Genomic DNA, 22,288 nt, shown 5'->3' with positions numbered 1-22,288 from the left:
AACTGTGTGCGCGTAGAGAGGCGGGTAAATGGCCTACTTTTCCTTTTCAATTCTGACTGTCGGGGGAGGGGCACACGTGCCCCGAACTGTTAGGCACACCTATGACAAGCATGGTCTCACGTACGTACAGACAGACACATCTCTCTCGACGACCACGAGCACCTGCTGTCAAAACGCTCAGGTGATGAAGACCGATGGCAGCGAGAAGCGAACGCTTGCTGCTGCCTCAGTTTCACCGCGAGAATACCTTCCACAACTAAATAAATGAACAGAGACTTGAAAGTTCTGCTAAGCTCCACTGTACTATTGAGGTTCAATGCGCCTATTGGCAGACCAAGTAGACCAAACCAATCTCTAGATCAAGACTTGAAAGAGTACTGCAGACTTGCGCAGGTGGGGAAATTTACGAACTGTTACTGCGTAGAATCTGTGTTCTATATAAATAACAGTGATGAGTGCGCTGAAGAACTAATGTGGCCGAGCCTCCACATGGAGCTGGTGGAGAATCCAGACGCCTTTATCATTGCTTCAAGCCGCTTTCTGTAGAGTATGCGGCAGGCTATTCCGCAGCGCCCTTGATAAAACTATAGTGCCTAGAATATACGCCATGCGCGCAACGCCGACAACGCCGCCTGTCGCCCATGCTACGAAGCGTACGCGGGCTCAGGCAGCACTATTCCCGTCAGCGCCTATGCGCGTGCTGTCACGTTTGTGTTCTTGATTGTGATTTAACGCTCATGTAAGCTTTCAGCGATGTCTTAAAAGGACTGTTGCGTAGTTAGGTGCTTTAACACGTACAAAAAACTCGCCAGGCACAAATTAAGTTTCCTTTGCTGCTTCACGAGCAAGAGTGACGGTGGTGGTGGATCGCGGCTGTTCGACGAAGAATGCAAGCAATCGCCCGTTGATTACTGCAGCTTTAGAGCGATTATCGTGTTTTTATTTTTTGCTTCATGTCGCTGCGCGTTTAGTTAAGGCCCCCGCGTTTAAGCTTAGAATAATTCATTATCGATATTTACATGGCAAAACCACTGCCCCTTTAGTAGAGGCCCCGCGTATAAGCTTAGATTCAATTATTACATTATGGATTTTAGGGACACAGGTTTGCCCAGTAAGACGCTAGTTCTGTCATTTACAGCTTTGCTGCTTTCTTCACCGTCACTAATACGTGACATCTTGTAGAGGTGTTAGTGCATTCATGTACTGAACGCCCCCGCCAAGCCGTGATCGATGCCCGTGGACAACACCAACATCGCCAAGGACCAGCGAGCTAGCCGTAGGCAGCAAGGACTGCTACTGGAATACGTACCTTTTCTCGAAAAGATCAGAGAGCTCAAGAAGAAGCGAGCTACCTCAGTGTCCACCATTCTGCTGCAACAACCTCTGGACCCACCAACCTTACCCACAAACCTTCGATGGATCATCGTCTGAAGCCCCAGAATTCTGGCTGGAGACCTATGAATGAACTGCAACGTTCAACAACTGGGACTCCGAGGAGAAGCTGCGACATGTTTTTTTAGCATTGGAAGACGCCGGCTGAACGTGGTTCGAGAATAGAATAGCTGCCTTAACGCCGTGGCACCTGTTTCGAAGCGGCTTCCTGCAAGCATTCACAAGCGGCGTACGCAGAGAGCGAACCCAAGCTCTACTAGAAATCCGAGTGCAGCTGCCTAATGAGGCCACCGTGATCTTCATGGAGGAGGTGAGCCGTCTCTTTCGCAGAAAAGAATTCAGGGGAAAAGAATGTGTTCCTAAGCTTGCGTCACTTCATCACATTGCAAGTACGAAGACTGTACCCTTGAATGTTAGAGATGTACTGGTCGAAGGAACAACTCCTTCAGTGGGGCTCTGGAGAACAGGACTTTGCGAAAAAGGCTACCTTGTGGGGGGGGGGGATATTCTGTAAGTGTCCACTTCGTCTACTGCTGACGGTCTGATTGGCTGGGCTAGGGTACGCGTCAGAAAGAGACATGAGCTGCCAGGCAATCAGCACTCTAGTAGCAAACAAAATAGACTGTCCACTGTGTGGATATTAGCAGAAAACGACTTCCAGGGAAAGACAACAAAGTCTCAACCGGTAGTTTTGGCTACCCGGCCGAAACTTCCTAAAACGTCCAGTTCAGGAAATAAACGTCTGGAAGTCGGCAAACGTCTAGTTTCCTAAAATCATTACTGGATGGAATTCTGGCGCTGCGCTCGTTCAGCCACCATAGAAATGATAGTTTGCTTCTTCGTGCTTGCGCCTTAAGATGGTCTTCTGGCTTTGTGCATTACGCTTATATCCCTTTACTGGCCTAAGTTTCAAGACAGTCTGTAGTTTTCGAAACGCAGAAAGCACGCACAACTGCTACTAAGGGTAGCGTTGCTGCCTGTTTAGGTGGCCAAATCGACACGCGCTGACTTGCCCGCAATAAATTCTTTAATGTGTGTATGCCACTTGGTAATGAGTGCGTTCGTGGCCTAATGGTTTGAATTGGGCTTTGGGCTTCTCTGCTAGATGTGCACTGCATGAATAGAGCCATTGGACAATTTTATGAATGTTTAGTTATTTATAAGGTGAGCTTTGAGCTTTATGGAGAATGGTGAGTTTGCAAGGTCACGATGAAGTTTAAAGCCAGAAGAACGAAATGTAGGCATATCCGTCGAGGATCATGCTGGCTGAACCTCTCTGCTTGCAATTGTCGTAGAACCAGTTTCTTGTAGTAATAATTGTATGAAACGGCGTGGGGTTAAGAGCTCGGGGGCTGACATCGCGAAGTAGCTCCGAATGTTCAGCTGAAAAATTGTACGGATGTGTTGCCGACACGGTGCGATGTGCATACAGGCTGCCCGGACTTTGGCAATGATGGACATCGCGAAAATATTATTAGCGCAGGATTTGGCCTGATACTACCAATGTTCACAGGAGTCAAAATGCGCAGGCTTCCCTCGCCTTGGAACAGGACGCCACTTTCGCCAAAGATAATCTAAGCCTGAGACACTGTTTTCTACGTTGATTGGGAATAAAAATATGTTATTTTATTTTTCAGCCTGTGTCTAAAGCGAAATCGGCGACTGCATGGTCATGTTACTAACATTTACTGCGATATTTGTTTCCTTTAGCGCCAACCTTTAGACGGCTGTGAAACTACACGCTGCATTTTGTGACGTGCCACATGTCTGTACATGCCCACAAGCTACACAAAGAAACCGCAATCACATCTTTTCAACTTCATCAGCTTTCCCATTGATAATTTTAAGCGTTTGCTGAAGCTCTCTGCAGCATAGCTCTTGTTCTTGGTGTATGAAAGAGCGAATGTGTTCAAGGAGATGGGTCATTTGAGAAATCGAGTGGCGAAAGAAGTGTAAAAGATAGGTTCATCATGCATTTCTAGTCGACAACGTGCTAGTATGGCTTTCTTCGAGAGCTATCGCTGTGGAAATAAAAACATGGGAACAGGTTGCAATTTGAACGCGGTTCTGTATGACTCCGCCTGAAAGTAACTTTTATAAAACCAAAGTTGTACAGCCTACGCACAAAAGTGATATAATTTGTGACTCATTCGTCACCGCAGTAATCGTGCATCGTGTTTTTTTTCGCTTGCCAACCAGTTTCTCAAGAGCCTTTGTGACGAGAGCCAAGCTTGTGCAAAAGAACTAAAAACTTTGGAGCTTCAGGTAAGCCCTATCGAATACGTACAGCATAGTGAACAGCATTTGTTGAGTAACTACAAATATGAAACACTGGCGGAAGTACTGCAAGTGGTTCATATTTCAATATTTCCAGTGGGTGCAGCTCCGTGGAACTTCACCCTGTACAGTAAACGCAATACCTGATTAGGCTCGGCTTTCATTTGGCCAAGTTAATACATAGATTAACCTTGACTTGTGAAAGAACCTGTACGTGCTGAATGACAGCTACGAAGCCATGTAACAGATGTTTTCTAGAATTTTGACCTGAACCGAAAATCTCCTACCGAAGATACCGCCATTGTGCCACCTGGAGTAGATTACTCAATATACGGGCGTTATTTGCGTGAGAAATCACTGCTTACAATTTGTGTTTTAGTCATTCGTTATTAGCTAGCATTTTAACTCATTACCTTAGGGCACGTTAGGAGAGTGCCCACTTGAGCTCGTTGGTACGGCATTGCGGAAACTGAAACAGGGGACACAGTGAAGGGGACACACATGCAGCGTTGCGTGTGTCCCTTCACTGTGTAATCTGTTCGTATCCTGCTATGAGCTCATTTCGAAAAAAAAAGGGCTGGTACACGTAGCAGTTGCAAACCTAATCCGATCAGTTGACAGCCGCCATGTCATATCATTTTGAAGATTTCATCAGTTTCGAACTAGGTACCGCTACAGTTGCGGCAAAAATGTTCTCTTTTTCTACATACGTACCATTTTAGGAGAACGCCCAATGTACCAGTGACCATACTTGACGTGGGACGTTGACCTTGTGCCGATGTTTCGTTTGGTGGTTCACCGTGCTGTTCTTAGTAATATTGAAGCGTAGTCGCACAGATTCAGTGAACAAGTCGGAAGGAAGCAGCGAACATTTCAGCGGAAAGCCTCATGCATACCACAGGTCACCTTGGGATGCCTGAGCTAATCGGACCAGACGGTACCTTTTGTTGGCGTTTCTTGCTACAAGAAAAAATAATATCAACACCGCAACACAAAAACTTTTATAAGATTGCCAACAACTGCTCATTATGTTCTCTCGTGTTATTGTCTAACGCTTTGTTGCAGGCAATCGTACCGTGCTCGCGGAAGAAAATTTGGGCCATCTGGGTAGGTTACAACCAAAATTTTCGTTTTTGTCCTCTCTCAGTGCTGCATGAACAGCTGCTGCTCTCGCACTAGGAGATGCATTGACTCACTTAACACCGAAAAAAGGAAATCAATAAATCGGCTGCGCTGGTTTGTGCAAGCCTGTTAACGTACGTTTAATGTGCCTTGAACTTTACGTAATTCCGTCACAATGCTGTCCTATAGCTGAAAATGAGCCTGTGATAGTATTGTCAGGAAAAGGCCCCCCTTTATTAATGATTGAAGCATATTTGTGTTACAAGTACCCACAGACTCATCAAAAAGCGCTGCGGTAGTTTAGCGGCTATGACGTTGCGCTGCTGAGCTCGACGGAGACATTCGATGTTGGCAATATGCAAAAGCACTCGTGGACTAAAGTGTATTGCACGGTAAAGAATCCCCGGTATTCAATATAGCAACGGAATCCCTCGCTACGTTGTGCCTCTTAATATGATTGTTCTTTTAGCAGGTAAAGCACCCAAAATGAATTTTGGCCACAGCAATTTGTTTTAAGCCAAGCCCACCGAAAGAGATTTCTTGTCTACGCACATGACGCAGTCGTCATCGTACAAATCCTTAAGATGGCGATACTTTGCCTACCTAAAGTTTAGGACGCAAGGCGTATCAAGGTTCGCTTTACAAAAAAAAATAATTGTGCTCTTCTATTTGTGTTTTGTGGCAGCTTTAATGCCTACGTATCGTTTATTTTATGACTGAGTAAATTTGTGGAGAATATTCCTGGCCCCCTGGGCTCCGAGGTTAGTCGTAAAGATGGCAGTTTTTGAATGTGTGTTGCTGTCAAACTAAGTCGGCGATTATGGACGACGGCGTTGCCAACAGGAGAAGGTTACAGCGTAAACGTGGGCTAGCGCAAACAGCACCTCCTGTGTATACCAGGTTGTTATCAGGCGTCGTAAGCAGTGGATGACAATTAGGCAAGTTTCGGTGTTGCCAATAAAGCGCCGCCATTTTCCTAATGTCCAACGGAAAACACAATAACTTCTGCGTATTTCGGCGCTATCTTCTTTCTTTCTGGTTCGCTTTCTGTGGCCGCGAATGTTCCGGCAATGTTGGAAAACCGACGAAAGAGTATATTGCGTCCTGAGCATATCTATTGTGTGGCAACTCGCGAAGGAACAGCAAGGCGGAAACTTTCCTTTTCCCAGTGAACAAGAGGTAAGCACGCCTTTTCTGCAGCCGTTATAAGGGAAGCAAGAGCTATCCTTATGAAAACAGCTATAAGAAGAAAAGAAAAGATATTTCTTGATTTCTCTCTAGTGAATATGGTTTTCGTTCGGTGCGACGCATTTTGCTGCAGTGTTGAAAAGAACTGAAGCTACCTGTTGGCGATTGCTCATGAGCTGATTGATGCTAGCTCAGGAGCAGATAGAAATTTTGCGTCATTATATGTTGGCGGTCGTTCGTCATTTTTCTCAGGAGCAGAACACTTCGGGATATATATTTACGGAAGATATTTGAATGATTGCTGCACGAACTCGTTACACTGGAGAAGATTCCGTTGATTACCAGCTTGGAATGTTTATGAACAAGGCAGGAGCTAATAAAAATCAATTAGATAACAGTCACCGTTTGTGTTTAAGTTAAAATAAGAAATTGGAGCAACCTGCACGACGACCGAGGCGCGCTTCACCTTTAAACCTGTGCTTAGAAGCAGATATCTTTTTATAGCTTCTTCGCACTCTCAAATTTGGTGTAGCTTTTACGTGTTCTTAACCTTTATTTGAAAGATACACGGCTTCTTATGCATTTGCCCACACCTGTCACAGACAGGTCATTGCACATAATGTGAAAGACGCACTTTTCGCAGTCAAGACAATGATTCCACTTAGAAAAGCTCAAGTTGTTTATTGTTAGGAACAAGGACGGCGTGCTAACACGATGCTCACTAAGTCTGGCAATCTTGGCTGCCTCGATGATCTCCCGAACCAATTAGTCGTTGTGTTTTGCAGCAATTTACAGGTTGGAATTCTGCGGCACAAGCTTTAGAGGGCCAAAACCTGATGTGAATACCTAGATTCCTGTTCGCCTTCTCGATGTTAAGTTTACATTCTTTTAGCCTTTCGTTTGTCCATCTTCCAGTTTACCCTATATAATGAAAGAACATTCGCTCTCGTTGCTTACTTCGGACAAGGAGAAGGGCTTCGCTGTGATGCCAAAAGACGTCTGCCAAAATAAGGCGTTAGGTGCCGTCAGTTCCGTTTTTAACATGCTTGAAAAATCGCTTTTGCAGAAAGCAAAGTCAGCTGCAAAGAAGCTATGCGGAAACCTCAAGCTCGACCGCCTAGTGGGTAGCATCGATAATTAGCAAAAAATCTTTCCTTAATATGTTTTTCACTGTAAAGCATCATGTAACCGCTCAAAAACAAAGGGACAGAGAAGGAACACACAAGACAGGCGCATGTCTTGTGTGTTCCTTCTTTGTCCCTTGTTTTTGTGCGGTTACATGATGCATTCCAATATCGACCACCATCTAGCCCGCCTATCCCTGTTAAATATTTCACTGTAAAAACGCATAAACATGAGTGGCCCCTGTGCGTTATGGTGTCCGAGAAGGGCACATGGCAGAAAACGATTGCACAGTTCTTGCAGGAAAAACTAAACCTACTAACTGTTGACGGCCCTTTCCAGGTGAAATTCTCAGACGATGCAATAAGGGTTTTAAGAGACAGTTCTCGCACTGACTTCGCAGCATGCTCTGTAAACTTTAAAGATCTATATTGTTTGATCCCCCTAGATGAGATTCTGGTGTGCTTGTAAAAATGCATCGATGGACACGGCGCTGTCGCTTTTCAAAATGCTTGCAGGGTTTTGACTGGTGGGCCCTGGAACTCCTGTATGTCTGAAGTCCGTTCATGTTATGTACGAGCGGAATTTGTACCTGCAGAAACACAACGTGTGTATATGGTCCTGTATTGTGCCAGCACTTATTGAGTTGTAGATTGGCCAGAAAGATAGATTACTTCAGAGTACCCTAACCACAACGAGCATCCGAAAAGTCATTCGTTATCTTGATGATTACTTAAGTCTCTGTGATGGCCGCGGCACTAATTAAAGTAACGCATTTTTGGAGGCACTCACGTGCTTTAGTCATGCGTTTGAGGAGCTTGCTGTTGCCCACGAAGTCCTGACGCATGGCTCTTTGAGATGGCTTGATCTCCGACTCGAGCTCGCTAGGGGAAAGGTCTGCTTGGCTTATCAACTCAGAGGCGACAAGGTGCCGCTGCCATTCCAACCAGCGCGTTAAAACTGGCGAAGACAACCACTGCAAACGTTCGTTTATCAAACGCGCTTAAATACTCGCGCATCATACTGGGGCTGGTCTCCCGTCATATCTTCTTGTGTGTGTGGCGCAACGAATGAGCAAGAACCTAAAGCTCGAGCGTGTCAATGGCGAGGAAGGCGGCGAGAACACAAAAACTACAGAAAAGCCAAGGACTGTGGCCGTGCCATACGTTCACGACATATCTCGCCGCTTCAAGAAGATAGGGCGCAAAACTGGAGTTAATGTTGTGCTCACTGCCCCGGATAAACTGAAAAGCCTCTGCCGACGCGTCAATGCAGAAGAGCCGATAAAGAAGCAAGGGTGCACGATAACTCACCAGAGCCGCTTTGTGGATTGCGTACAAGCCGGAGTGTATTCCATACCTTTGAAATGGGGGCAAAAGTATATAGGAGAAACTAGAATAAACAAAACGAAAAACAAAGGAAACATAAACTTAGTGTCGAGCAGGCGAACAGGAATCTAGGTATCCACGTCAGGGATTGCCCCTCTAGAACTTGTGCCGCAGAATTCAGACACTGTGAAGTGCTGAAAACACACAATCAACAACTGGTTTGGGAGAATTTGGAGGCAGCCGAGATTGACAGACTTCGTGAGCAATGTGTTAGCACGTCGTCCCTGTTGCTAACAAAAAACAAAATAAGTTGAGCTTTTGCAAGTGCAACTATTATGTTGAGTGCGAAAGAGTGCCTGTTTCACATAATATGCAATTACGCCTCTGTGAGACGTGTGGGCAACTGTATAAGAAGCCGTGTATCTTTCAAATGAACGTAGCTGAAAGTCCGCCCTTGTGGTGTTGCCGTCTCGTGTCCCTTCTACGTTTTGCGCTCTTAACACCAGAAACCACTTGTATGCAGTGAAAAATAAGCAAGGTATTATCATCATAAATCTGGAAGATGTAGTAAAAGCAGCGGAAGAATTGTATACTGACCTGTACAGTACCCAGAGAAGCCACGATACCTCCAATGGAAGTAGTAATGAACAGGTTACAGAGGCTCCTGCTATAACTGGCGGTGAAGTTAGAAGGGCCTTGCAAGACAGGAAACGGGGAAAAGCGGCAGGAGAAGTTGGGATAACAGTCAATTTAATCAAATATGGAGGAGACATGATGCTTGCAAAGCTAGCGGCTGTTTATACGAAGTGTCCATCGACTTGAAGGAGCCCACAGAACTGAAATAATGTCAAGATTATAATAATCCACAAAAAGGGAGGCGTTAAAGAATTTAAAAATAATAGGCCCATTAGCTTTCTTCCAGTATTATACAAGTATTCACAAGGATAAGAACGACAGAAATGTGAGCTAGTTGGTAGGGATTCATAATGCATAGAAGGGGTAAGGCGTGCAGACACGGACACAAGAGAAGTGGACAACACGAACGCCGACTGTCAAGTGAAGGATGCTACTAAGAGGAAAAAAAAGAATGCAGACACAATACTCATCTGCGCATGCTCTGGATTGGTAGCAACACACGGCAATCTCGTTCACGTGCTGGTCGAGACCGGCAGTATAGACCGGCACTTGTACCCGGATGACACATGGTGCTACCACACCAGAGCGTGCGCAGATGAGTCTTGTGCCCTCTTTCTTTTTTCGCCTCAGTGCTTCCTCTAGTTGATAGTCGGCGTTCGTGTTGTCCACTTTTCTTGTGTTTGTGTCTGCACGCCTTACCGCTTCTTTGCACCAGGATAATCTCCAATAGAATAGGAGCAACACTGGACTCCAATCATCCGAAGGAACAGGCGGTCTTCAGGAAGGGATTATCTACAATGCATCACATCCATGCCATAAATCAGGTAACAGAGATATCCGCAAAATACAATCAGTCTCTCTATACGGCTTTCGTAGATTACAAATAGGCATTTGATTCAGTAGTGATACCAGCACTCATAAAGGCATTGCGTAATCAAGGAGTACAGAAGGTTTACGTAAGTATATACAGATTTCACAGGTACCTCAATGCTCCACAGAAGAGTAAGAATATATTTATAAAGAAAGACGTCGGAGAAGGAGAGAGAATCTCTCGAATTCTATTCACTGCGTGCTAGGAAGATGTATTCAAGCTATCAAACTGGGGATGCCTAATAGCGAAGATTAACGGTGAATACGTCAGCACCCTTCGATTTGCAGATGACATTGTCCGGTTTAGCAACACTGGGGATGAGCTACAAGAGAGAGTGTAAGAGTGGGGTTGAAGATTTATATGCAGAAGACAATGATCATGATCATTAGCCGGGCAAGAGAACGAAGAAACGAAGAATGTTAGGCGCAACGTTTAGAACAGGAAGAGAGCGGAGTGTATCAGAGAGCTATAGCGGATATGCGATATTCTAATTGACATTAGGAGAAAAAAACGGTGGTGGGCAGGTCATTTAATGCGTAGTTTAGATAACCCGTGGACCATTAGGGTTATAGAATGGATGCTAAAAGAAGGGAAGCGCTGTTGAGGATGGCAGGAAACTAGCTGAGAGGAGAAAATATACACACCAGAGACCACGTGATTCACCAAACGACTGAGGAATGATAGGGAAATGTATCGGAGATTACCGAAGGAGTGTTAACCACAGGGGAAGGTATCAAGTTGAGGTATCTTGCTAGCCTATAGTTCTACCAACTCTTGTGGAGCCAGGTGGCACGCCATTGTTGCAACAGGAATGCAAGAATATGGAGAAATGTTTTCTGGAGCACTTTCGCGTGTTCCGTCTCTGTTACGGCGTGACCATTGTACTGCAAGATAAATTAAGCTGCAGTCCACTCAATGAATTATTTTGCGCTGAAAAGTTTTGCATAGACCTGATGCAGCAGTTCTTATGTGCAGGCCTTTTGCTGCACATAAATTACATCAATGTGGCTCTAAAAAAATAATAACAACGTGAGAGAACGTCCGCTGCAATGAGAAAGCTCGAGAAGCTTGAAAATTGCGAAAAAAGTTGCCTTACTGATATCTTATCTTTATTGTGGCTCGAATAGTTCTTGCAACGGTCTCGGGAGTAGTGTATTTTTACGAAATACTTCGACATTTGCAAGAACGGCGTGCCGCGTTGTCCTTGTGCAGACATTAATTGCACATACGGTTGCACCCACCTCTTTCAATTATTACATAGCTACCATACATGGATCTTGGGATGCTTGAATCTCATTGAACTTACTTCGACAACGTTGTGCAAATACTAAGGTTGCTCGGCACTCTTGCCTTCATTGGTTTCATTATTATGAATAAAGTGGCAGGGCCGTCACTTCAGCGAAGTCACCAATAATATTAGGTTTATATACTTTCGCTTCTTTATTTTGTCGACCTTGAAAGTCTCGTGACACATAACCTCCAGCCAACGACTCAACTCGTAACGTAACTCTTCACACCTGTCCTATCTACTCTTCAAAACAGCTCGCAGGAAGCTGAGCCTATGAGATCTGTAAATGAAAGTGCATTGTGTACATTCAACGTATTAAAGCAGGTTTTCGAAACGTTCAAAAAAAATTGGAGTGACCAGGTTGTCCTGATTGCATTGAATGCAGCCGATTTTATTTAGAGTTCAAATTTACAATTCCTTCACATGAAACTCAGTGTTTTTGTTGTTAGTTAACTTGTGAATGTTTAGTTTATGCTTGGATGTTGATAGAAGAGACTGAAGTCCATGAAAATTTTAAAGGAACATCTGGAATATTCTCATGCGGAATTTCAAAATTTTACATTGTTAGCAATGTTACAGCTCTGAACGAAGTTCTACTGGTCTTACATGTTGTATCGCACAACGAAACCATACATGAAAAAAGAAGCTGTATTCATGTTCAGCATAATTTGCTAAATATTTATCGGCACATCAGCAGAAGGCTGCGCAGAAATTTTACTCGGTAGAAAACGCGTTTTGGACTAGCAAGTTTACCCGTAGTATGTAATACAAAAGCAAGTTGTTTTTACTGGTATGCGAAAGATGTTGATCTATGCTATTGGTAATGTCTTTAGTAATCATAGATAAGTGTTGCGACAAAAAATGATTCAGTGGAGTTTTGTTGTGCACAGAAGATTAACACGGCCTCTGCAGCAGTTTTCTGTCTATGCGAAATTGTAAGAAGCTTTCTTGTATGTGTATGATCCTAGTACAGAATGCACCCATTTGTACTAAAAATTAAAACAGTCAGCACTGCATTATACTGTTCCGTATTGAATGCCCTGCTACGCAATAGGTTGCTAATAAAATTGACCGCTCTTCCACTACTGCGAAGAGGAGTTTCAAGCGAAGCTCGGGATCCGCGGCTCTTCGCTCTCGTAACACCTCGGATTCGCGCTCTCTCACGGCGAGGTGAGCGCATCAACGAAGAGCGCTTTCTCGAGCGAGTTCCCGGCGACATTCATCAAACGCCGCCTATTCTTCGAGCGAACGAAAGACTCGCGGCCCCTCCAGCTGCCCTTCCTTCAACGCAGCCTGCTCTTCGGCAGGTCGAACCCAACGCGGCCTCCCCATTGACTGCCTGGCCTAAACTGGCGGGAAAAGGCGGACGCGAGGCGAGCGAACACGCGATCACACCCTTTCTCTCCTCTGGAGGGAGGGGAAGCCTGTGATTGCCTCGCGCCTTGTGCTGCGTCTAATTCTCCGCGCATATATAAAACGCGGCTTTAAAGGGCGCGCATGATTAAGCGGAAGTGGCTGAAACGGTTAGCTTTGTGGTCGCGCAACCCAAGGGCACTGGTTCGAATCCGCAGCCCGACAGGTAATTTTTATTTTCTCGCGGCTTGGGTTATTTCGTACGGGAACACTGAGAGCGACACGAGTGAGATATTACAAGCGTCGCTTGGAAAAGCAGTGTATAAAGCACGTTTCTCTGCCTACTCATGTTTTGCCGAAAGAAAATCGCTGCGCGCCATGGCGTGCTAGCTCGTGCATCTTGAACAGAAAAATACAAGTTTTAATACACATTGGTTGTGGACATGTTGAGAGTACAAAAAAAAAAAAAGAAAGAAGCAGAAGGACGTTGCAAAGCAGATGTGCGAGAGCAAACCAATCTAAAAAAATAAATGCAAGTGTTGCTGGTTTCCGCTCACACCTGCAGAGGAAATCCTGCGCAGGCAACAAACAGGAGGGCGTTTCACCCTCGCGCATTAAAAAAGAAGTTTTCATTAGAGCATGCTTGCGTTTTTCATTGTTTTTTGTCTTTTGGCCCACCAAATTTGGGCTACCAAGCACCAAATTAGCGCTCATGACAAAATTTTCGTTTACAGGGGGGAGTACACCAGCTGACATGTCCGTTTCAAAAGTATATCCGGCGGGGCGGCGCTCCCTGTGTGGCACCAGCGCGTTGTTACAGCTCCATCGCCGCACGGTGACTGTCACTGAGCGGTGGCGTTCAGCGAGCGATGATGGAATATCTCCATATCTCCCAGCCATGTCTCATATTGTCAATAATGATACAGAAAAGCTAAAAGAAGAGTTAAGACATTCAACGATTGAGGGCTTGGTAATAGTCACCTGAATCGCGAACTGTGGCGTTCGCTTCAGGCGAGCACGTTATGTACCGACGCAACATGGCTTCTTGTTGCCGTAATTTCCTGCTGACCGTCCCCGATTCTCTCCAGCCTACTGTTCATGAGCAGCTCCACAGGACACCTTGTTGCAAGTGGCACAGGTGTAACACCTGCTATGGTTCAGGTCTACCTTAGAACAGGGCACCTTGGTACCAATCATTCCTGCGACGGAGACCAACGTCGGAATTACTGGTCAGACGTGTACAGCTTCGTGCAACGTTTTCTCGCTTCTCCTGATATCTTCCACTGGAGTTGGCCCGCTTCGCAGGCTGTGAAGATTGCCAACAGCCTACACAGGTTTTTGGGCTCCTTCGAGATGCACAAGATGCACACACCTGATTAGCTGGTCACAAACCAGAACCACTACTTCCTGTCGCAAGTCGTCGAAGAGAATCTTCGTTCCTGCTCCATAGAACGCCGGCACACAACTCCCTATCTCGCACAAACCGACTGACTATATGAACAATTTTATTTTACCATGTCAAAGATGATGTCTGTGTAAAGAAACGTTCAATGTGGGCTGCAACATGGTTTCCGCGGTCGAAGGGGCTCCAAGGCTTCATGGTGACGCTGAAGGCAAAAAAACATAGTTTAATACTCACCAGTGCTTGAAATAGTGTTTAGTTAATAGTTATTTTTTTGCGTATTGTGGCCGCCATTCAATCTTCAAGATCTGTTGATCTCGGGCACCGTTCTATAACTCATTTTGAACGCGAATGTCAGGGATGTCAGAACCTTGTCAGAACCTTGTCAGAGACGATGATGTCTATGTAAAGAAACGTTCAATATGGGCTGCAACATGAAAAAAGAACATAGTTTAATACTCACCAGTGTTCTAAATAGTGTTAAATAAACATTTTTTTGCGTATTGCTGCCCCCATGCAATCATGAAGCCCTTTCGACCTCGGGCAGCGTTTCATAACTCATTTTGAACACGAATGTGCATTTTGGCCTATCATTGCAATTGGGATAGCCTAATGCCTCTTGTGTAAGTGACCCTTGCATACAAATTTTGCCTTCACAACAGCACCTGTTTCCCCCTTCTACCTTTTTCATCAACTATCCTATATGCTGTTTGGCGCCATTCTTTTTCCGGTGCCATAACATAACTCAGAATATGGCACCACTGTCCACAGTAGCATGCCTGGTGAGGTCACGTACAATCGACTCAGAGTGCTACAAGTATCACAAATGACCAAGAGGACAGTCACCCCCTGAACTTTCAAATATCTCTTGCAACTCTAGCTCTTATGCCGTGTTCTTATCGCTGTACCGGTACACATGAGAAGCTGCTTTCACCCTACACCGTCCCTTACAAGGTTTTTCAAGGTTAAGCAAAGTGAACTACGTAATCTGGCCTGTTGAAAAAAAAAATAATAATCACCTTCCCTGTTACAGGTGTTGTATCCCGTTCAAAATTGTTCACTTAGGGTATTTGCATGACATTCTAGCCAACTTCAGATGACGCTCCAGCAGCCCTAAGAATAAGTTATGATCTAATGCGAAGTGCAGTCGCCCGTGCGGAAGAAAGTGAAGAACTAGAACATATGACGAGCCACTTGCCTGACTACGTGCGTACCACGCTGCGCGTCTGCTAGTTCAAATATATATGCATATAGGTTGTATATATGGTTCTGTCATAGTCTTCCATCCCATGTCATCATGCATGCAAAAGAAACGCGTATTCAAGAGTGTACAGTCACTGCAGGCAGTTTCGTTGTCTAAAACTTGCACACGCTTTTATTGCATGTTTACACGAACATTTTTTTGTGTCTTCCCTGTTTGCAATAAGGCGGTTCCTCGAGCTGCAAACCTAATACTCCCTTTACCTGTAACACTTTTTATTTTTTCCCATTCCTACAGCAAGACACCCTATCTTATGACATGAAGACGCAAAAGATTGTAGAGAAGTTTGTGGTAAGTACTGAGAAAGAGTCCAATGTTTCTTCTTATTTTCACAAGTAGCATTATAGGTGAAGTGTTTACGCACTGAGTTCTCGCGCCATTTTTTTAGAATTTGTCAGTGTTATTGGTACATGCGGAGGCGCTATCTAGACGAATTTCAAAATGTGCCGGGAAAGAACTGTCGGCGACGAGAAGTGCCACGAGAGAAGTGGTGGACGCTGGGTTGTCTTGACGTGTGGAAGGAGTTGAGAACGCTGTTCTCGAATTCCGGTCGGACAAGGTCCTGAACCATCGCAATTGTGGCAGGTGGTGGATTTGTAGGCGTGGCGGAGACGGATGGTGAATAGGCGGCCTGAAAAACCATGGCGCACGATGTGGGCTACGCTGTAACAGGGGGTTGGCTGACGCTATAGATCCTTACAAGACGTTGTCGCATGGTATTAGGCCGACGCGCGATGGGCTGCGTGATATGGTGCTGCTGTCCAAAGCGACGGCATTCTTTTATAATGGCTTGGATAGTAGAGGCTTGGAAGAAACAAGCAAGTGGAAAATGTCGCCCGTGATTTTTTTAGTGTGTTAGCGACTTTGTTTTAGACATCTGGTCGTTTCCTTAGAGGCAAACGACCGTGATTTCTTGTAATAATTAGACGTAGGGCATTGTTCATGTCCGGACAAGCTTTGCAAAAGCCTTTCTCGAGGCAACGCTGCGTCGAAGGAGGTTGCCAAAAATGTGGCGTATCTTTGAAAATGTCTCGTCTAGATAACTCGTCAATATGTGTTTGGAACATCGTACGTAGGCATAATCGTTGCGTTCCACCTGTTATTAGTTCTGTCGCGTTCATCAAGCTTCATTCATTCGTCGACGTCAGCCTTGTCCAGGCCAAAACACCTACCAGGCATTCTAGGAGAGCAAGCGTGGCAATTGCAGCAATCCCACGAGTCCAAGTCATTGATCATGGGGTCTATTCACGGGGAGGCATGGTGGCATGCTCATTGTAGTGACCCCTGGAGAACTTGGCGGCGTGGATGAGGGTCACGCACCTCCACCAAAATGCTATACGTGGCGAAACACAGAGAAGAAGACTGTGTACGGTATATCCAGAAGAGCAGGCTCGCCAGAAACCACGGTAAAAATCGCTCGCGCAAAGTGCCCAGAAGGATTTGGCGCAATCAAATACGTGATCATCTTCAGGCATCGGTGATGTAACGCTGGATATCTAAGTCTTAGTCAGGTCTCCGTATCAAATCGCAGTGCTTATTAGGTTCGATTGGTGCCTGGCTGTGACACTGTTGCAGCCGCCGAACACAAGGTGCAAATGGCTCCTTCCTACCTCGTTCTTACTAGCGCACGGCCACGAAACCACTACGGCGGGTAATAGCCAACTCACTTCCCCCCTTTCCCAATAAAGTTATAAAGATTCCAGGATCGCTTAGTGAAGCCCCCGCCAGAAGGGCGACGTACGTTTCATTCGACAAACGGCATGCATAAATAAAAGAAAGAACTGGTGGCGTGGCGACGAATCCACGCCACATTTACATACGTGTTTGCAGTATGGCGGGCATCACAAGAAGCAGTAAGTTATCAACGCGCAGCGATACTTCTTGAGGATCGCTGAACGACTGTGCGACGCGCCCTTTCATAGATGCGTTGTGCTGGTCTGAAACTTGGGGGGTTAGATCCCGGCGGCGACGAAAAAACATTGTGGGGTAGTAGCGAGTAGAATGCAAGAATAAAAAGCACCAACCCGCGATGTCACAGCGGCATCGGGAACGCAGGAGTCGAAGTTAACACGAACAAAACGCCGGTGATAGAGACACAAGCCTGGCAAGCACGGTTTCTGATGCCCTTGCAAGGTCATAATGAGTCTCTTACTCTCCCCCAACCCCCCGTTCCGCAAGTGCATTAGAGACAACGTTGCATGCTCGAGCAAGTCGCTATGCCAGGCACGTTCAACGGATCCAGCCGGACCCGCCGCTGCAGCTGAGTAGTTATGGCGACCTACTCCTCAGTGCTCTGTTCCAGGCTCACTTAGATGGAGATAAATGCAAAACTGGTTCTTACTTAAAGCTCCGAAAGCGCGCAATTCCAACCGCAAGTAGTCAAACTTAATCCGGAGACCTCCATTAGGTGGTGTCTCACATAGCCACAGTGTTGGTTTGGGCAGTTAAGCTTCACGGAGCAATGAATCAGAAATCGTCTCTCTTTATCGAGCCAGCACCTATCACTACCAAAGAGGACGTTAGTCTGGAAACAGAGGTAAGCTCCAACAGCGTTCCTGACTTGCTTTGGTTACGCACGACGCCGCAGTGTATCGGTACAGCGTAGCAGAGGCGTTGTCGACAAGCACGAATACCCTCGTTCCCCTCTAGTCGCAAAAGCAGGAATCATCCATGAAGTATAGCGCAGGCGCCTCAGAAACAAATTTTCTAAAGTGAATAATCAGCGCCACGGAAACCTGCAGAGAACACGGCGCATAACCTGCGCTGGCAAAGTGACGCGCATTTGATACTAACAAAATGGCGCAATAGCACAAGAGTGCGAAAAAATTCTCCCTCAAAGAATTATGAACTTCATGAAATTTATCTTTATACATCTAGTCTGTTGATAGTCGTGACGTCGGAACTTGACGTAAAGGAAGAAAATAGGGCATGAAATTCAGTCTAATCAAGAATATCATCTTTTTATTTCAGGACTGCGGTATTTCCATCATTCCCAACGCTAAAGTAGCATGGCATCTCATAAAAGTGGGATTGCGTGTGGCAGGTTAGATGTCAGACCTCCTCGAGAAACGTAAAGGTGACGCAACACTAATTTGGAGCATCTTACGTCAGCCAGACTTCCACAAATAAAGTTTCAGGTGCCTTGTGGTGAAGTGGAAAGGTGTATAGCATACATCGAAAACTCGTGTTCCTTCTGTTTTTTTCGGGTGCATTAAAATGACTATGCAGAAGATCATGCCTAAGGAAACTGGTTTGTTTTCAACAATTATTCTTGCCTTGCTCAAAACTCTCTTGTAGCTGGATAGCGGCACCGATTGTTCAGCACCTCCTAAGCTGCTCATCAAGAAATGTTCAGAATATGTCAACTTCGTTGAAGCACAGCGTGACGAACGACCAACCATAATGGGCGGAGAACAGGGCTGGTAATTTATTTTGTACATTAAACCTACGTTTGCTAGACACAAAATCTAATGTCAGGTCTGCGGTACAGTATACGAAAAGCCAAATAGAGCATGATCATCGATACCAAAAGTGCACTGCAAGTCCACTCCCAACACCGTTGGCGAGTGATTTGAAATATCTGCAACAACGTGGTAGTGGTGTCGTTTCTGTCTGAAAAAAAACCGGCTTGGTTGCTGCTTCTCCATATTATCAGACTTACTTCTGTGACGCCGGTCTCTCCGCCTTTTATTCGAGCTAACGACACCAGTGAACCGGCATTGTTATTAAATAGTGCACCGCGTGCCGTTACTTGCTGTAATTTCTTTTTATCGGCATCATTCAGATGTTCATACATTAACACAACGAGCTTTCAGGGTGTCCTAGTTCACTGGAAGACATTGATCATGAAAATTCCCTATGAAATTATCTTGATGTATGTTAAACGGAAAGTATGACTCATTAAACCCACTTGAGTATGGTCGAGGTATGGCAGCGTTGCCGGAGCAAGACGGATCGCACTTTTAAGCTACTGAAGAGTGCGAAAGGCAGTAACCCGTCAATTTCTTTGAGTAACTCAAGTAAGCTTATAGCATTTTATTGCATAATACCGTTTCTTTTTTCGAGGACGCCAGAACCCATCACAGATGACTTGGCGATGTAGGGCGTTGCCGCTTGTTTAAATCCGGCTATATGCAACTAGCAAGAAGGGCTAGCAAACGGTTGCCGAGGGGCACGAAGTTTCGTTAGTCGCCAGTTCACAACCATACCAAGGAACCAATAATGAGACCAGATGAAAGTCATCCACTTTATTTCCTTTCATTTTAATGTTGATGCTTTGAAAGGAAACAGGGCAATTGATTGCGCATATGCTTTCTCTGGATTTACTGTGGTTTTCATCGCATGCTTGGACTACATAACTGTGGCTCCTCATCAGTGAGGCCAGCTTCATTTCATTAAATACTCTAGGTCACTGCAATCTTAATGTAGCAATTGATAGCACATCTAGGCTATGTTGCGGGTGCCAACGCAGTACTTACTTCGCACGCACTCACGAAAGTTCCTATTTTTCTCGTACTGGTGCGCAAGGTCCCCTTATCTATCAATAAACCGCCCCTTTCTCGCCATAACCGAATTCCCTGCAGATACTGCTGCCACAAACGTATGTTATTATGTGTACAAACGATGTGCTGATGTACCGAAGCCGCCGCTTAACTTGTAGATACGTCGGTCTCGTTGTTCTTCACGAAAGTGAACATCCGATATTTACAGAATGCCTGCCAGTGACGCCTTATTGAAAGAGCTTAATCAGCTTGGGTGACTACGGGTAATTCTAAGCGCGCCTGAGCGTTCTGGCAACCTGCCTGATGGGAATGCGCCTTTCCTGGACAGAAATCCTTGCCGCGGCCTCATAACATGAGATGCATGCCGCCGCTAAGTTATTGCGGCGGCACATATGGCTGCATGTTGTGGTGACGCTGGTAATTCGGGCTCAGAATAACAGTGTTCATGCTTTGCTACTGGCACTACTCCAAGTACTTGCGTTATCTTGCTATTTCTGCTCGTTAAATATTACGAACACGTCCCAGCATCAACCACTAAGGTACTTTGCGTAACGAGACTGTAGGCGTGTTTAAATACCACCTACCCGACCACATTGGGGTTGGACTCTCTCGCGCTTAACCGTGCGCGACTTAGCCTTGCTCAGGAAAAAGGGTGTCTAGGGGGTTCAATTGATACTGATTGTGTATACCTCAAAGGACCCTCGGCGGAGGCAACACATAACATTGGCCTGGCCTCACGTAGACGGCACCCCCGGACTGACCGACCAGGCGGAAATCGGCAGCTGGCTTTTCCTCTCGCTCAACTCTCAAACATGCGTCTTTCTCTCTCACTTTGAATCCTTCCTGTCTTCTCTTCACTTCTTTTTCTTCCTATTTTCATGGCTGCTAGGGTTAACCTTGTGCACAACAACCAACCTTGGCTGTATATGTTTCGTTATAGCTGAAACGAATATTTGGCATCCGAATGACTTGTTTTTTTTGTAAGACTTCCGGCGTCCCATTTTTGGACTCCACGGTGGGCGGCTGGCTTTACTGTCAAAAACTAAATTTTTCCTATGGATAGTTCACTTGCAAGACTTCCTAATCAACCTAATAAACAAGACGCACCGAATCGGTATTTAAATATTTGGGCCTACACATTGAAAATATGGCCAGCAATCAAGCTATTGTTCTGAGAAAGCAGGAAAGGAAATGTGAATGATCTCGCCGTTTCGCGTGTACAAATGTCAAACGAAAACAAAAACGTAAGCGATTGGCCCAGGCATAAAGCATCGACACTGGCAAGTGTCGACCTGTTCTTGAAACTTCATGATGAAAAACAAGAGCAAAAACTAAGTAACCTAGTGTCTTTCGAGGACATACCAGTTTCAGTGGTCCCACACCACATCATGAAGACCACTCGGGCAATGATTTTCGCTGATGACTTGATGGAGATGACTGAGACTTAACTTCTGGAAGAATGTAAAAAGCGAAATGTTATCAACGCAAACCGAATGGAAATACGATGTAACAGGAAAGAAATCGACATCGAGCACCTGATTCTCACATTTGGTTCTAGTATGCTGCCAGAAACCATGGAGGCAGGCTATGCTAAAATTCGAGTAAGGCCGTACATGCCCAACGCTCTCCGTTGCTACAAATGCCAGATTCGGGCACAGTTCGCAGAACTGCAAACGCAGATTCATCATCATCAGCAGCAGCAGCCTGGCTACGCCCACTGCAGGGCAAAGACCTCTCCCGTACTTCTCCAGTTACCCCGATCATGTGCTAAATAGGGCCATGTTGTCCCTGCGAACTTCTTAATCTCAACCACCCACCCAACTTTCTGCCGCCCCCTGCTACGCTTCCCGTCTTTTGTGATCCAGTCGGTAACCCTTAAAGACCATCGGTTATCTTCCCTCCATATTACATGCCCTGCCCATGCCCATTTCTTTTTCTTGATTTCAACTAAGATATCATTAACTCGCGTTTGTTCCCTCACCCAATCTCATCGCTTCTTACCCCTTAACGTTACACCCATCATTCTTCTTTCCTTAGCTCGTTGCATCGTCCTCATGTTAAGTAGAACCCTTTTCGTAAGCCTCCGGATTTCTGCCCCGTAGGTGTATACTGGTGAGGCACAGCTGTTATACACTTTTCTCTAGAGGGGTAATGGCAACCAGCTGTTCATAATCTGAGAATGCCTGCCAAATGCACTCCAGCCCATTTTTATTCTTGTGATTATATCAGTTACATGATCGGGATCCGCGGTCACTACCTGCCCTAAGTAGATGTCTTCCCTTACCAAATCCAGTGGCTCGCTAACTATTGTAAACGGCTGTTCTCTTCCGAGACTGTTAAACATTGCTTTAGTTTCCTGCAGATCAATTTTTAGACCCACCCTTCTACTTTGCCTGTCCAGGCCAGTCAGCATGCATTGCAATTGGTCCCTTGAGTTACTAAGCAAGACAATATATCAGCGTATGGCAAGTTACTAAGGCATTCTCCATTAACTCTTATCCCCAATTCTTCCCAATCCAGGTCTCTGAATACCTGCTATAAACACG

At 45.5% G+C, this 22,288-nt stretch overlaps 1 long non-coding RNA gene across 1 annotated transcript; it reads left to right on the top strand.

The window, feature by feature from the left end:
• The first annotated feature begins 2,931 nt into the window (after positions 1 to 2,931).
• Positions 2,932 to 18,392, top strand: LOC126525257 (uncharacterized). Its single transcript, XR_008611075.2, has 4 exons — positions 2,932 to 3,657; positions 4,735 to 4,776; positions 15,478 to 15,531; positions 18,211 to 18,392. It is a non-coding gene; the product is annotated as an uncharacterized lncRNA (long non-coding RNA).
• Positions 18,393 to 22,288: the final 3,896 nt, after the last annotated feature.

This window comes from Dermacentor andersoni, chromosome 3, assembly GCF_023375885.2.
Source record: "Dermacentor andersoni chromosome 3, qqDerAnde1_hic_scaffold, whole genome shotgun sequence".
Lineage (NCBI taxonomy): Eukaryota > Metazoa > Arthropoda > Arachnida > Ixodida > Ixodidae > Dermacentor > Dermacentor andersoni.
The sequence above is the reverse complement of the archived record's forward strand: the minus strand, read 5'-3'. Positions and strand labels throughout refer to the sequence as shown.